The sequence below is a fragment of the Oncorhynchus keta genome, chromosome 18 (assembly GCF_023373465.1).
Source record: "Oncorhynchus keta strain PuntledgeMale-10-30-2019 chromosome 18, Oket_V2, whole genome shotgun sequence".
Lineage (NCBI taxonomy): Eukaryota > Metazoa > Chordata > Actinopteri > Salmoniformes > Salmonidae > Oncorhynchus > Oncorhynchus keta.
The window spans coordinates 53,326,643-53,342,242 of NC_068438.1; the positions used below are offsets into that span (position 1 = coordinate 53,326,643).

Sequence of the window (15,600 nt, forward strand, 5' to 3'; positions counted from 1 at the left end):
TGTCACTGGCATCACTGTCACTGGCATCACTGTCACTGGCCTAACTGGCATCACTGTCACTGGCATCACTGGCCTAACTGGCATCACTGTCACTGGCATCACTGTCACTGGCATCACTGTCACTGGCATCACTGTCACTGGCATCACTGTCACTGGCATCACTGGCCTAACTGGTCCAGGGCCAGTTTTGGTGGTTGAGCTCCTGATGTTAATGTTAGTGACTTGGCCATGGGTAAAATCATCCGCCTGTTCTGTGCGAGCTGAGTTTTTTGTAGAGCCTCTGGTCGCTGTTGATGTGTGGTTGTCAGGGTTGTCGTTATAATCACGCCGGGGTGCTGTTGGGCGATTTGGCCAAAATATCTGAATATATATATTGTTTTACATGTGTTTGACGGTATGACAGTATATGAATGGTATTTTATGTTCCTGAAGAATTAAAGTTGGACAGTTGTTTTAGTGAGTGGCGACCCTATGACGACAACACATTACGTGTCAATGGGCTTTTTCTCCATTCTGATTTAATACTGTTATACTCAATAAATAACATAATATATAATAATATATAATAATATATGCCATTTAGCAGACGCTTTTATCCAAAGCGACTTACAGTCATGTGTGCATACATTCTACGTATGGGTGGTCCCGGGAATCGAACCCACTACCCTGGCTTTACAAGCGCCATGCTCTACCAACTGAGCTACAGAAGGACCGACACCCAGAATAATAGTTATGGTTATACTGTTATACTCAATAAATAACATGAGCACACCCAGAATAATAGTTAGTGCTGACTAACGGCGAAAAAAACTGTAAACTCCCAGCTATTTAATGGGTATTTACCAACGTTTTGGCATCACTGTCACTGGCATCACTGGCATCACTGTCACTGGCATCACTGGCATCACTGTCACTGGCATCACTGGCATCACTGTCACTGGCATCACTGGCATCACTGCCACTGGCATCACTGTCACTGGCATCACTGGCATCACTGTCACTGGCATCACTGGCATCACTGCCACTGGCATCACTGTCACTGGCATCACTGGCATCACTGTCACTGGCATCACTGTCACTGGCATCACTGGCATCACTGGCATCACTGTCCACACTGGCATCACTGGCATCACTGTCACTGGCATCACTGGCATCACTGTCACTGGCATCACTGTCACTGGCATCACTGTCACTGGCATCACTGGCATCACTGGCATCACTGGCATCACTGCCACTGGCATCACTGTCACTGGCATCACTGGCATCACTGTCACTGGCATCACTGGCATCACTGTCACTGGCATCACTGGCATCACTGTCACTGGCATCACTGGCATCACTGTCACTGGCATCACTGGCATCACTGTCACTGGCATCACTGTCACTGGCATCACTGGCATCACTGTCACTGGCATCACTGTCACTGGCATCACTGTCCCTGGCATCACTGGCATCACTGTCCCTGGCATCACTGTCACTGGCATCATTGGCATCACTTTCATCACTAAATACCCATTAAATTGCTGGGACATTATACATGGAGTGGGCAGCTTTCTTTAAGTTGATAGTTTATACTGTATTACTCAACCAAACTAAGACAAACCTGACAGTGTAGTAGTAGTCCAATACGTATCATTTATTTTATTATTGCATTAAAATATTGTTATTCATTGGTTGCACGTTTTCGCACAATGTTGTCATGAAGATTCTCTTCAGGGTCTGAAAGTTCTCCTTAAAGCATTCTCAGTGGGTGGTTAGAGTGTAGAGGTGGTAGGGGAGCCTAGTGGTTAGAGTGTAGAGGCGTCAGGGTAGCCTAGTGGTTAGAGTGTAGAGGCGTCAGGGTAGCCTAGTGGTTAGAGTGTAGGGAGGTGGCAGGGTGGCAGAGCCTGGGTAGAGTGGTTAGAGTGGTTGTAGAGGTGGCGACTGGCCAGGGTAGCCTAGTGGTTAGAGTGTAGAGGTGGCAGGGTAGCCTAGTGGTTAGAGTGTAGAGGTGGCAGGGTAGCCTAGTGGTTAGAGTGTAGAGGTGGCAGGGTAGCCTAGTGGTTAGAGTGTAGAGGTGGCAGGGTAGCCTAGTGGTTAGAGTGTAGAGGTGGCAGGGTAGCCTAGTGGTTAGAGTGTAGAGGCGGCAGGGTAGCCTAGTGGTGGTTAGCCTAGTGGTTAGAGTGTAGAGGTGGCAGGGTAGCCAGTGGTTAGCCTAGTGGTTAGAGTGTAGAGGTGGCAGGGTAGCCAGGGTAGAGGTGGCAGGGTAGCCTAGTGGTTAGAGTGTAGAGGCGGCAGGGTAGCCTAGTGGTTAGAGTGTAGAGGAGGTAGGGAGGCTAGTGGTTAGAGTGTAGAGGTGGCAGGGTAGCCTAGTGGTTAGAGTGTAGGGGCGGCAGGGTAGCCTAGTGGTTAGAGTGTAGAGGTGGTAGGGTAGCCTAGTGGTTAGAGTGTAGGGGCAGGGGCAGGGTAGCCTAGAGTGGTTAGAGTGTAGAGGGAGGGTAGTAGTGGTTAGTGGTTAGCCTAGTGGTTGTAGAGGTGGTAGGGTAGTGGTTAGAGTGTAGAGGCGGCAGGGTAGTGGTTAGAGTGTAGAGGGGCAGGGTAGTGGTTAGTAGTGTAGGGCGGCAGGGTAGTGGTTAGAGTGTAGGGCGGCAGGGTAGTGGTTAGAGTGTAGAGGCGGCAGGGTAGTGGTTAGAGTGTAGGGGCGGCAGGGTAGTGGTTGGTTAGTGGAGTAGAGGTAGAGGTGGTAGGGTATCCTAGTGGTTAGAGTGTAGAGGTGGTAGGGTATCCTAGTGGTTAGAGTGTAGAGGTGGTAGGGTAGCCTAGTGGTTAGAGTGTAGAGGTGGTAGGTAGCCTAGTGGTTAGAGTGTAGAGGTGGTAGGGGAGGCTAGTGGTTAGAGTGTAGAGGAGGCAGGGTAGCCTAGTGGTTAGAGTGTAGAGGTGGTAGGGGAGGCTAGTGGTTAGAGTGTAGAGGTGGTAGGGTAGCCTAGTGGTTAGAGTGTAGAGGTGGTAGGGGAGGCTAGTGGTTAGAGTGTAGAGGCGGTAGGGTAGCCTAGTGGTTAGAGTGTAGAGGTGGTAGGGGAGCCTAGTGGTTAGAGTGTAGAGGAGGTAGGGGAGCCTAGTGGTTAGAGTGTAGAGGCGGCAGGGTAGCCTAGTGGTTAGAGTGTAGAGGAGGTAGGGGAGCCTAGTGGTTAGAGTGTAGAGGCGGCAGGGTAGCCTAGTGGTTAGAGTGTAGAGGCGGCAGGGTAGCCTAGTGGTTAGAGTGTAGAGGCGGCAGGGTAGTGGTTAGAGTGTAGAGGTGGTAGGGGAGCCTAGTGGTTAGAGTGTAGAGGCGGCAGGGTAGCCTAGTGGTTAGAGTGTAGAGGTGGCAGGGTAGTGGTTAGAGTGTAGAGGAGGTAGGGTAGCCTAGTGGTTAGAGTGTAGAGGTGGTAGGGTAGCCTAGTGGTTAGAGTGTAGAGGTGGTAGGTAGCCTAGTGGTTAGAGTGTAGAGGTGGCAGGGGAGGCTAGTGGTTAGAGTGTAGAGGTGGTAGGGTAGCCTAGTGGTTAGAGTGTAGAGGTGGCAGGGGAGGCTAGTGGTTAGAGTGTAGAGGAGGTAGGTAGCCTAGTGGTTAGAGTGTAGAGGTGGCAGGGGAGGCTAGTGGTTAGAGTGTAGAGGAGGTAGGTAGCCTAGTGGTTAGAGTGTAGAGGTGGCAGGGGAGGCTAGTGGTTAGAGTGTAGAGGAGGTAGGTAGCCTAGTGGTTAGAGTGTAGAGGTGGCAGGGGAGGCTAGTGGTTAGGGTGTAGAGGAGGTAGGGTAGCCTAGTGGTTAGAGTGTAGGGGCGGCAGGGTAGCCTAGTGGTTAGTGGCTAGAGGTGGCAGGTAGCCTAGTGGTTAGAGTGTAGAGGTGGCAGGGTAGCCTAGTGGTTAGAGTGTAGAGGCGGCAGGGTAGCCTAGTGGTTAGAGCGTTGGACTAGTAACCGGAAGTTCAAACCCCCCGAGCTGACTAGGTACAAATCTGTCATTCTGCCCCTGAACAGGCAGGTAACCCACTGTTCCTAGGGAATCATTGAAAATAATATTTTTTTCTTTAACTGACTTGCATAGTTAAATAAAGTTAAATAAAATATTTAGTCTAAAGTGCTAGCTAGCTGAGATTGACCGGGACGGCACAGGAATTTAGATAGCTAACGTTAGCATTGCTGGCAAATGTTTTGACCAACTTTGCTAGCTATGGCAACATTGCCATCTCTCTAAAGTAAAATTTGACTACATGGTAATGAGGGCAAAGTTATTTCCTACAAATGTTTTTCCCTACTGTAGTAATGTCATTGTATTTACCACTATAGTGTAATTTAGACTACACAGTCATTAGCCCCCATTCAGAATGACTGGGCACCACTCGGCTTTCGGGCGCAACTATGGCAGAGGTGTCTGTGGAGCGTCCATAACAATGGCGGGACACGTGAATGGGGAATGGGTGAATGGGAAATGGGTGAATGGGTGAATGGGTGAATGGGTGAATGGGGAATGGGTGAATGGATGAATGGGTGAATGGGTGAATGGGTGAATGGGGAATGGGTGAATGGGTGAATGGGGAATGGGTGAATGGGTGAATGGGGAATGGGTGAATGGGTGAATGGGTGAATGGGTGAATGGGGAATGGGTGAATGGGAAATGGGTGAATGGGTGAATGGGTGAATGGGTGAATGGGTGAATGGGTGAATGGGAAATGGGTGAATAGGTGAATGGGTGAATGGGTGAATGGGTGAATGGGAAATGGGTGAATGGGTGAATGGGTGAATGGGTGAATGGGGAATGGGTGAATGGGTGAATGGGGAATGGGTGAATAGGTGAATGGGTGAATGGGTGAATGGGGAATGGGTGAATGGGTGAATGGGTGAATGGGGAATGGGTGAATGGGGAATGGGTGAATGGGTGAATGGGTGAATGGGAAATGGGTGAATAGGTGAATGGGTGAATGGGTGAATGGGGAATGGGTGAATGGGGAATGGGTGAATGGGGAATGGGTGAATGGGGAATGGGTGAATGGGGAATGGGGAATGGGGAATGGGGAATGGGTGAATGGGGAATGGGGAATGGGTGAATGGGGAATGGGTGAATGGGGAATGGGTGAATGGGTGAATGGGTGAATGAGGAATGGGTGAATGGGGAATGGGTGAATGGGGAATGGGTGAATGGGGAATGGGGAATGGGTGAATGGGTGAATGGGGAATGGGTGAATGGGGAATGGGTGAATGGGGAATGGGTGAATGGGTGAATGGGGAATGGGTGAATGGGGAATGGGTGAATAGGGAATGGGTGAATGGGGAATGGGTGAATGGGGAATGGGTGAATGGGTGAATGGGTGAATGGGGTGCCACCCATGAGTAGTATTGTGTATTCATACCAGTATACCTTAAAATAAGATATATCGCCTTGCCCTACTTGGACTGTAGAGAGTCCTTATGTAGCTCTGAACATACAAAAACAGCTTCAAAACTATCTTGTCAGGTTTGATCAGGTTCCTTGCCTCTCTAACCTCTGATTGGATGAATGGTTTGATCCAGGTTCCTTGCCTCTCTAACCTCTGATTGGATGAATGGTTTGATCCAGGTTCATTGCCTCTCTAACCTCTGATTGGATGAATGGCTTGATCCAGGTTCATTGCCTCTCTAACCTCTGATTGGATGAATGGTTTGATCCAGGTTCATTGCGTCTCTAACCTCTGATTGGATGAATGGTTTGATCCAGGTTCATTGCGTCTCTAACCTCTGATTGGATGAATGGTTTGATCCAGGTTCATTGCCTCTCTAACCTCTGATTGGATGAATGGTTTGATCCAGGTTCATTGCGTCTCTAACCTCTGATTGGATGAATGGTTTGATCCAGGTTCATTGCCTCTCTAACCTCCGATTGGATGAATGGTTTGATCCAGGTTCATTGCCTCTCTAACCTCTGTTTGGATGAGTGGTTTGGGATGATGTCATTAGTATTTTCCAATATCCTCCCATTCACGTCCAACGATCAGTGAATTGGAATATCATAGTTAATGCTAATGTCAGTAGCATTCACGTGTCATTTCCAGTTCAGGTCAAAGGGGTATACTACAAAGTAGGATCTATGAGTTAGCTGGCTAACTTTGTGTGTGCATAAGTGTGCATCAATATTAATCAATATTCATGAACATCGTTTAAACCTCTTCCAAACGTTATTTTTGAAATGTTTGTCTATTCGGTGTTCCTATTCCCTTGCCAAGTAGTATTCAGGTACATAACCGAGTCCTAAAATGGCAACCTAATCCCTATTTAGTGCATTAGTTTTGACCGGGGCCCTGAGCATTATAGGGTGTCATTTGAGATTCATCCTATTTGGTTGTCCAGATTGCGTAGTATTGATCAATGAGAAAAGCTAAGAAGCCCTCTGCTGCCTGCATCATAAGTAATATACACACATCAACCCCACCGCCCAAACGACACCCTATTCCTTACATAGTGCTCGACTTTAGTTCAGAGTGCAGTGGTCCATGGTCAAAATAAGTGCTTTACATAGGAAGTAGGGTGCCATTTGGGACACACATGGTGTTTTTCAGCGGGAGGGGAAAAAATTAAATACAGGTGGTGCCTGTCAAACTACATTACCATCACTTCACACTATCACACCATCTCCAATGCATTAAACAAGATGAAAACCACAACAACTAAAAAAGACTTCTGACTAGCTGCTTGCTGCTGTTTTACAAAATAACACACATTATCCACTCCCATTCAAACCAGACATAAATTCTCTGCCAAAATGTTTATGCTCATGTCACAGGATTTAAGGAGGAAGTTTGTCAGGGACGTTGGTGAGGTTATGTTAAACGACTAAAGTAGGTCTCTCTCTCTCTCTGTCTCTCTCTGTCTCTCCGTCCGTCTCTCCATCTCTGTGTGTGTCTTTCTCTCTCTCCCTCTCTCTCTCTGTCTCTGTCTCTCTGTCTCTGTCTCTGTCTCTGTCTCCCTCTCCGTCTGTCTCTCCCTTTCTGTGTGTCTGTCTCTCTCTGTCCCTCTCCCTCTCTCTGTCTGTCTCTGTCTCTGTCTCTCTCTCCCTCTCTCTCTCTCTCTCTCTCTCTCTGTCTCTCTCTCTCTCTCTCTCTGTCTCTCTCCCTCTCCCTCTCTCTCTCTCTCTCTCTCTCTCTCTGTCTCTCTGCCTCTCTCTCGCTGTCTCTCCCTCTCTGTGTGTCTGTCTCTCTCTGTCCCTCTCTGTCTCTGTCTCTGTCTCTGTCTCTGTCTCTCTCTCTCTCTCTCTCTCTCTCTCTCTCTCTCTCTCTCTCTCTCTCTCTCTCTCTCTCTCGCTCTCTCTCTCCGTCTGTCTCTCCCTCTCTGTGTGTTTCTTCTCTCTCTGTCTCTGTCTGTCTCTCTCTCTCTCTGTCTCTCTCTATTTCTCTCTTTCTCTCCCTCTCTGTCTCTGTCTCTGTCTCTGTCTTCCTCTCCGTCTGTCTCTCCCTCTGTGTCTCTCTCTCTCTCTGTCTCTCTCTCTCTGTCTCTCTGCCTCTCTCTCGCTGTCTCTCTCTCTGTCTCTCTCTCTCTGTCTCTCTGCCTCTCTCTCTCTCTCTCTCTCTCTCTCGCTTCTCTCGCTTAGTTAAGACCTTGCCTTCTGTGATGTAATGAATGACCTTGATCAGGAGGGAGGGAGGGAGGTGAGTGAGGGAGAAGGGAACGGTTTAAACTCCAGAGATTTGGTGTGCATCACAAATGACACCCTATTGGCCTTGACCAAAAAGTAGTGCACTTGTAGGAAGGAAAGAGAGTGCCATTTGGGATGCGTGTTTGGTGTTCTATTAATTCTGTCGACTTCCTGTAGAGGCAGGGAGGCAGGACTATTCCGTGGTGGAATAGTCATTTATTGTGTCGACCGTATTGAATCCTGCCGTTAATGTGCCTTTTAAATCACAGAGTAGGATTAAGACTGAGCAGCCGCCCGACTTTTAGACAAGACATACAGAACTGAGACAGTGGATGGGTCTGGGGTCTGGGGAGTGAGCTGGGGAGGGGCTACCTCAGACGGGCAGCGTTGGCCAGTGGAGCCCATCGATCAAATGGAGTGCCGTGGAGCAGGAGGTATGGGCTCAGGCGGCGTAATGATGCAGACGCCATGTGGTCTCCCCGTCCATGCTGAAGGTCTGCCGTAGCCAGGTCACACCCCTCCACTGCTGTTGGTGCTCAGGTGTGAGGGTCTGCCCCCTCCACACGCCCCCTCTTCCGCCTCTTCCACTGGCCCATCCACCGACATCCTCATCTATCTATCTATCCGCCCTTCCACTGCTGTTGGTGCTCAGGTGTGAGGGTTCACTGCCCTCTCCAGCCGGCTGTTCAGGGTCCTGCTCTGTCCACTAGACCTCTCCGTCTATCGTCCATCATCCCCCTGCCTGGATATCTGGCCTTCAGACTGGACCAGAGCCATTCAACTCAAAAGATACTGTGAAGTTCTCTTCAGACTTCCAACAGATACTGGAACAATCTCTTTAGACAACTGACAGATACTGGAACAATCTCTTTAGACAACCGACAGATACTGGAACAATCTCTTCAGACAACCGACAGATACTGGAACAATCTCTTCAGACAACCGACAGATACTGGAACAATCTCTTCAGACAACCGACAGATACTGGAACAATCTCTTCAGACAACCGACAGATACTGGAACAATCTCTTCAGACAACCGACAGATACTGGAACAATCTCTTCAGACAACCGACAGATACTGGAACAATCTCTTCAGACAACCGACAGATACTGGAACAATCTCTTCAGACAACCGACAGATACCAGAACAATCTCTTCAGACAACCAACAGATACCAGAACAATCTCTTCAGACAACCAACAGATACTGGAACAATCTCTTCAGACAACCAACAGATACCAGAACCTTAGATAACAAAGTACAGGTTGTCAGACAACTGGGATTATGAAATCAATTTCTTCAAGTTTTTCTGGAGAGGGAAATACTGATAATGCCTATCAATGCCTATCAATATTACTGCCTTAGCACGAGTACATCAGCATGTTGATTGACGTTAATACTCCGTTGGAGTTGATCTTATGGTAGCGATTATAACGGGCATGATATATATATATAATATATAAACATAAAATATATGTTTTATTCTCACATAGGTGCAGTGCAATGTGTTGTTTTACAGGGTCAGTCATAGTAGTGTGATAGGTGTTGTTTTACAGGGTCAGTCATAGTAGTGTGATAGGTGTTGTTTTACAGGATCAGTCATAGTAGTATGATAGGTGTTGTTTTACAGGGTCAGTTGTTTTACAGGGTCAGTCATAGTAGTATGATAGGTGTTGTTTTACAGGGTCAGTCATAGTAGTGTGATAGGTGTTGTTTACAGGGTCAGTCATAGTAGTATGATAGGTGTTGTTTTACAGGGTCAGTCATAGTAGTATGATAGGTGTTGTTTTACAGGGTCAGTCATAGTAGTATGATAAGGGTCAGTCATAGTAGTATGATAGGTGTTGTTTACAGGGTCAGTCATAGTAGTATGATAGGTGTTGTTTTACAGGGTTAGTCATAGTAGTATGATAGGTGTTGTTTTACAGGGTCAGTCCCAGTAGTGTGATAGGTGTTGTTTTACAGGGTCAGTCCCAGTAGTGTGATAGGTGTTGTTTTACAGGGTCAGTCATAGTAGTGTGATAGGTGTTGTTTTACAGGGTCAGACAGTAGTATGATAGGTGTTGTTTTACAGGGTCAGTCATAGTAGTATGATAGGTGTTGTTTTACAGGGTCAGTCATAGTAGTGTGATAGGTGTTGTTTTACAGGGTCAGTCATAGTAGTATGATAGGTGTTGTTTTACAGGGTCAGTCATAGTAGTGTGATAGGTGTTGTTTTACAGGGTCAGTCATAGTAGTGTGATAGGTGTTGTTTTACAGGGTCAGTCATAGTAGTATGATAGGTGTTGTTTTACAGGGTCAGTCATAGTAGTATGATAGGTGTTGTTGTACAGGGTCAGTCATAGTAGTATGATAGGTGTTGTTGTACAGGGTCAGTCATAGTAGTATGATAGGTGTTGTTTACAGGGTCAGCCATAGTAGTATGATAGGTGTTGTTCTACAGGGTCAGTCATAGTAGTATGATAGGTGTTGTTGTACAGGGTCAGTCATAGTAGTGTGATAGGTGTTGTTGTACAGGGTCAGTCATAGTAGTATGATAGGTGTTGTTTTACAGGGTCAGTCATAGTAGTGTGATAGGTGTTGTTTTACAGGGTCAGTCATAGTAGTGTGATAGGTGTTGTTTTACAGGGTCAGTCATAGTAGTATGATAGGTGTTGTTTTACAGGGTCAGTCATAGTAGTATGATAGGTGTTGTTGTACAGGGTCAGTCATAGTAGTATGATAGGTGTTGTTGTACAGGGTCAGTCATAGTAGTATGATAGGTGTTGTTGTACAGGGTCAGTCATAGTAGTATGATAGGTGTTGTTGTACAGGGTCAGTCATAGTAGTATGATAGGTGTTGTTTTACAGGGTCAGTCATAGTAGTATGATAGGTGTTGTTTTACAGGGTCAGTCATAGTAGTATGATAGGTGTTGTTTTACAGGGTCAGTCATAGTAGTGTGATAGGTGTTGTTTTACAGGGTCAGACATAGTAGTATGATAGGTGTTGTTGTACAGGGTCAGTCATAGTAGTATGATAGGTGTTGTTTTACAGGGTCAGTCATAGTAGTATGATAGGTGTTGTTTTACAGGGTCAGTCATAGTAGTATGATAGGTGTTGTTTTACAGGGTCAGTCATAGTAGTATGATAGGTGTTGTTTTACAGGGTCAGTCATAGTAGTGTGATAGGTGTTGTTTTACAGGGTCAGTCATAGTAGTGTGATAGGTGTTGTTTTACAGGGTCAGTCATAGTAGTATGATAGGTGTTGTTTTACAGGGTCAGTCATAGTAGTATGATAGGTGTTGTTTTACAGGGTCAGTCATAGTAGTATGATAGGTGTTGTTTTACAGGGTCAGTCATAGTAGTATGATAGGTGTTGTTTACAGGGTCAGTCATAGTAGTGTAATAGGTGTTGTTTTACAGGGTCAGTCATAGTAGTGTAATAGGTGTTGTTTTACAGGGTCAGTCATAGTAGTGTGATAGGTGTTGTTTTACAGGGTCAGTCATAGTAGTATGATAGGTGTTGTTGTACAGGGTCAGTCATAGTAGTATGATAGGTGTTGTTGTACAGGGTCAGTCATAGTAGTATGATAGGTGTTGTTTACAGGGTCAGACATAGTAGTATGATAGGTGTTGTTGTACAGGGTCAGTCATAGTAGTATGATAGGTGTTGTTTTACAGGGTCAGTCATAGTAGTATGATAGGTGTTGTTTTACAGGGTCAGTCATAGTAGTACGATAGGTGTTGTTTTACAGGGTCGGCCATAGTAGTGTGATAGGTGTTGTTTTACAGGGTCAGACATAGTAGTATGATAGGTGTTGTTGTACAGGGTCAGTCATAGTAGTGTGATAGGTGTTGTTTTACAGGGTCAGTCATAGTAGTATGATAGGTGTTGTTTTACAGGGTCAGTCATAGTAGTATGATAGGTGTTGTTTTACAGGGTCAGTCATACTAGTATGATAGGTGTTGTTTTACAGGGTCAGTCATAGTAGTGTGATAGGTGTTGTTTTACAGGGTCAGTCATAGTAGTATGATAGGTGTTGTTGTACAGGGTCAGTCATAGTAGTGTGATAGGTGTTGTTTTACAGGGTCAGTCATAGTAGTACGATAGGTGTTGTTTACAGGGTCAGTCATAGTAGTATGATAGGTGTTGTTTTACAGGGTCAGTCATAGTAGTATGATAGGTGTTGTTTTACAGGGTCAGTCATAGTAGTGATAGGTGTTGTTTTACAGGGTCAGTCCCAGTAGTATGATAGGTGTTGTTTTACAGGGTCAGTCCCAGTAGTATGATAGGTGTTGTTTTACAGGGTCAGTCATAGTAGTGTGATAGGTGTTGTTTTACAGGGTCAGTCATAGTAGTATGATAGGTGTTGTTTTACAGGGTCAGTCATAGTAGTATGATAGGTGTTGTTTTACAGGGTCAGTCATAGTAGTATGATAGGTGTTGTTTTACAGGGTCAGTCATAGTAGTATGATAGGTGTTGTTTACAGGGTCAGTCATAGTAGTATGATAGGTGTTGTTTTACAGGGTTAGTCATAGTAGTATGATAGGTGTTGTTTTACAGGGTCAGTCCCAGTAGTGTGATAGGTGTTGTTTTACAGGGTCAGTCCCAGTAGTGTGATAGGTGTTGTTTTACAGGGTCAGTCATAGTAGTGTGATAGGTGTTGTTTTACAGGGTCAGCCATAGTAGTATGATAGGTGTTGTTTTACAGGGTCAGTCATGGTAGTATGATAGGTGTTGTTTTACAGGGTCAGTCATAGTAGTGTGATAGGTGTTGTTTTACAGGGTCAGTCATAGTAGTATGATAGGTGTTGTTTTACAGGGTCAGTCATAGTAGTGTGATAGGTGTTGTTTTACAGGGTCAGTCATAGTAGTGTGATAGGTGTTGTTTTACAGGGTCAGTCATAGTAGTATGATAGGTGTTGTTTACAGGGTCAGTCATAGTAGTATGATAGGTGTTGTTTTAGGGTCAGTCATAGTAGTATGATAGGTGTTGTTTTACAGGGTCAGTCATAGTAGTATGATAGGTGTTGTTTTACAGGGTCAGTCATAGTAGTATGATAGGTGTTGTTTTACAGGGTCAGTCATAGTAGTATGATAGGTGTTGTTTTACAGGGTCAGTCATAGTAGTATGATAGGTGTTGTTTTACAGGGTCAGTCATAGTAGTATGATAGGTGTTGTTTTACAGGGTCAGTCATAGTAGTATGATAGGTGTTGTTGTACAGGGTCAGTCATAGTAGTATGATAGGTGTTGTTTTACAGGGTCAGTCATAGTAGTATGATAGGTGTTGTTTTACAGGGTCAGACATAGTAGTATGATAGGTGTTGTTTTACAGGGTCAGTCATAGTAGTATGATAGGTGTTGTTTTACAGGGTCAGTCATAGTAGTGTGATAGGTGTTGTTTTACAGGGTCAGTCATAGTAGTGTGATAGGTGTTGTTTTACAGGGTCAGTCATAGTAGTATGATAGGTGTTGTTTTACAGGGTCAGTCATAGTAGTATGATAGGTGTTGTTTTACAGGGTCAGTCATACTAGTATGATAGGTGTTGTTTTACAGGGTCAGTCATAGTAGTGTGATAGGTGTTGTTTTACAGGGTCAGTCATAGTAGTATGATAGGTGTTGTTGTACAGGGTCAGTCATAGTAGTGTGATAGGTGTTGTTTTACAGGGTCAGTCATAGTAGTACGATAGGTGTTGTTTTACAGGGTCAGTCATAGTAGTATGATAGGTGTTGTTTTACAGGGTCAGTCATAGTAGTATGATAGGTGTTGTTTTACAGGGTCAGTCATAGTAGTGTGATAGGTGTTGTTTTACAGGGTCAGTCATAGTAGTATGATAGGTGTTGTTTTACAGGGTCAGACAGTAGTATGATAGGTGTTGTTTTACAGGGTCAGTCATAGTAGTATGATAGGTGTTGTTTTACAGGGTCAGTCACAGTAGTATGATAGGTGTTGTTTTACAGGGTCAGTCATAGTAGTATGATAGGTGTTGTTTTACAGGGTCAGACAGTAGTATGATAGGTGTTGTTTTACAGGGTCAGTCATAGTAGTATGATAGGTGTTGTTTTACAGGGTCAGTCATAGTAGTATGATAGGTGTTGTTTTACAGGGTCAGACAGTAGTATGATAGGTGTTGTTTTACAGGGTCAGTCATAGTAGTATGATAGGTGTTGTTTTACAGGGTCAGTCATAGTAGTGTGATAGGTGTTGTTTTACAGGGTCAGTCATAGTAGTACGATAGGTGTTGTTTTACAGGGTCAGTCATAGTAGTATGATAGGTGTTGTTTTACAGGGTCAGTCATAGTAGTATGATAGGTGTTGAAGGAGCCATGAACTGTAGGCCGTAGCTCTCCCACCAAAATTATTGTTTTGTATGTCCTTTATTTAAGAATATTGTCTTGATCAGGGATGGACAACTGGCAGCCCACGGGTGGCCTGCGTCCCCCTCTTTTGGAGGACCTTAGTTAGGGAGGCCATTTTCAAGAAACTCGGTGACCATTTTCAAAATGTGTTTGTGCAACTGCAGTTTTTCTCTTGTTAATGTCAGTCAATCAGCCATGTCAGCTAAAATGTTTTAGATTGCTAAATTAGTTTAGCCGCCAGCTAAACTTGTTATCATGGTTGAATGATCAGCCGGGGGGCATTTTATTTAGTTAGTGTCGCTTAGATATCTTCTTCTTTTTTTAACTACAGGAAATTTGCTTTAAAACAGAAAATGTTCCTCTCCGCCCCGTAGCAAATTAATAGAATTGCATATAATTACTGTAGTTACCCAAAATTTCCAAAAACCTTCTCTCCTTCCCATGTCAACATGTGTAGAATTGCAGCAAACTAGCTTTAAAACGGCAACATTCTCTGTGTGTAGAATTGCACTAAATGAATTGATTTACTCTATCAAGAGGGGACGGGGAGGAGTTGGTTATGGATGCGAGCAACTGCAGCCTCTCATGATGAGTTCAGATTTTTTTTTTTTGTGGCCCCACCCCCCTCCCCTATCAGAGATGCCCATTCGCTGGGCCTGATTGATTTCCAGCGGAGATGATTGGATTCCCATGTGGATAAATTCAGAATGTGTTTATTACTGTATAATTCCATATCTTCAGCTCTCGCCAGTTCATTACAATCTGGACGCATCAGAGCATTTCTCTATTTGTATTTCCACGGCCTAGTGTCTGTGGTGTTAAGAGAACAAATCATTTCCTATTCCTCCAATGTAAACAGTGTAGAGACGATTCCAATAAGATGGCATGCATGAATTAATGATAATTGCTTTTTTGTTCTTTACTGATGGTTCTCAGGTTAGGGAGGCATGGCGCTTTCTGATTAAATGCCCAAATTGGATTTTACAAACCAGGATATAAGGAAAATAAAGAGAGGGGAAGGCTCACAATGAAAAGGTAGAATTTAATTCCGGTGTTTTTTTTTTATTAATTTTTTTGTAGCTTGTCTGAGAAAGGTATACTTTGAAAAAGTCAGTGGATATTGTGTTGATTGGAGAGGGGACTAGAAAATAAATATTGATAAAAATAATAAAATAACAGTTATTTCAGTCAATAATTTTCGTGGAAAATAATTATAGATACAGAAATACAGTTGTTAAAAAATATATATATATTTTTTTATTCAGATTACAATGGACAGTGAAGAGTAGACAGGAAAGGAGAGATCGGGAGTCAGAAATGCGGTGAGTCTGATTCCCGACACTGCTTCGGCTTTACGCCGCAAACCCTCAGAACAAACCGCCGGACCACACAGGCCCAATACAGTACATGTTGGTAGAAAATCCTCTCCGTGGTCCTTCGAGCTTGATTTAGAGAAGGTTTATCAATTCCGTTTCTGCTATGCAACATCCCATTTCATAGACATTTCTGTCATTTTCACAATGGAACATCCTAATGAAGAGACGCTATAATAATTTCTTCTTCGTTTTTGTTAATATCGTAATTTTAACGATGCCCTAATAAAACACAATTTGTAATAAAAATAATTCACGATTCT

At 44.5% G+C, this 15,600-nt stretch overlaps 2 long non-coding RNA genes across 2 annotated transcripts in view; one reads left to right on the top strand and one right to left on the bottom strand.

The window, feature by feature from the left end:
- LOC127908903 (uncharacterized) overlaps positions 1–15,600 on the bottom strand; it is a 215,655-nt gene that overhangs the window by 66,275 nt on the left and 133,780 nt on the right. The gene's annotated exons all lie outside the window — the stretch shown is intronic.
- Positions 11,253–13,899, top strand: LOC127908901 (uncharacterized). The gene is made up of 6 exons (XR_008068978.1): positions 11,253–11,340; positions 11,856–11,892; positions 12,592–12,924; positions 12,962–13,072; positions 13,478–13,588; positions 13,733–13,899. It is a non-coding gene; the product is annotated as an uncharacterized LOC127908901 (long non-coding RNA).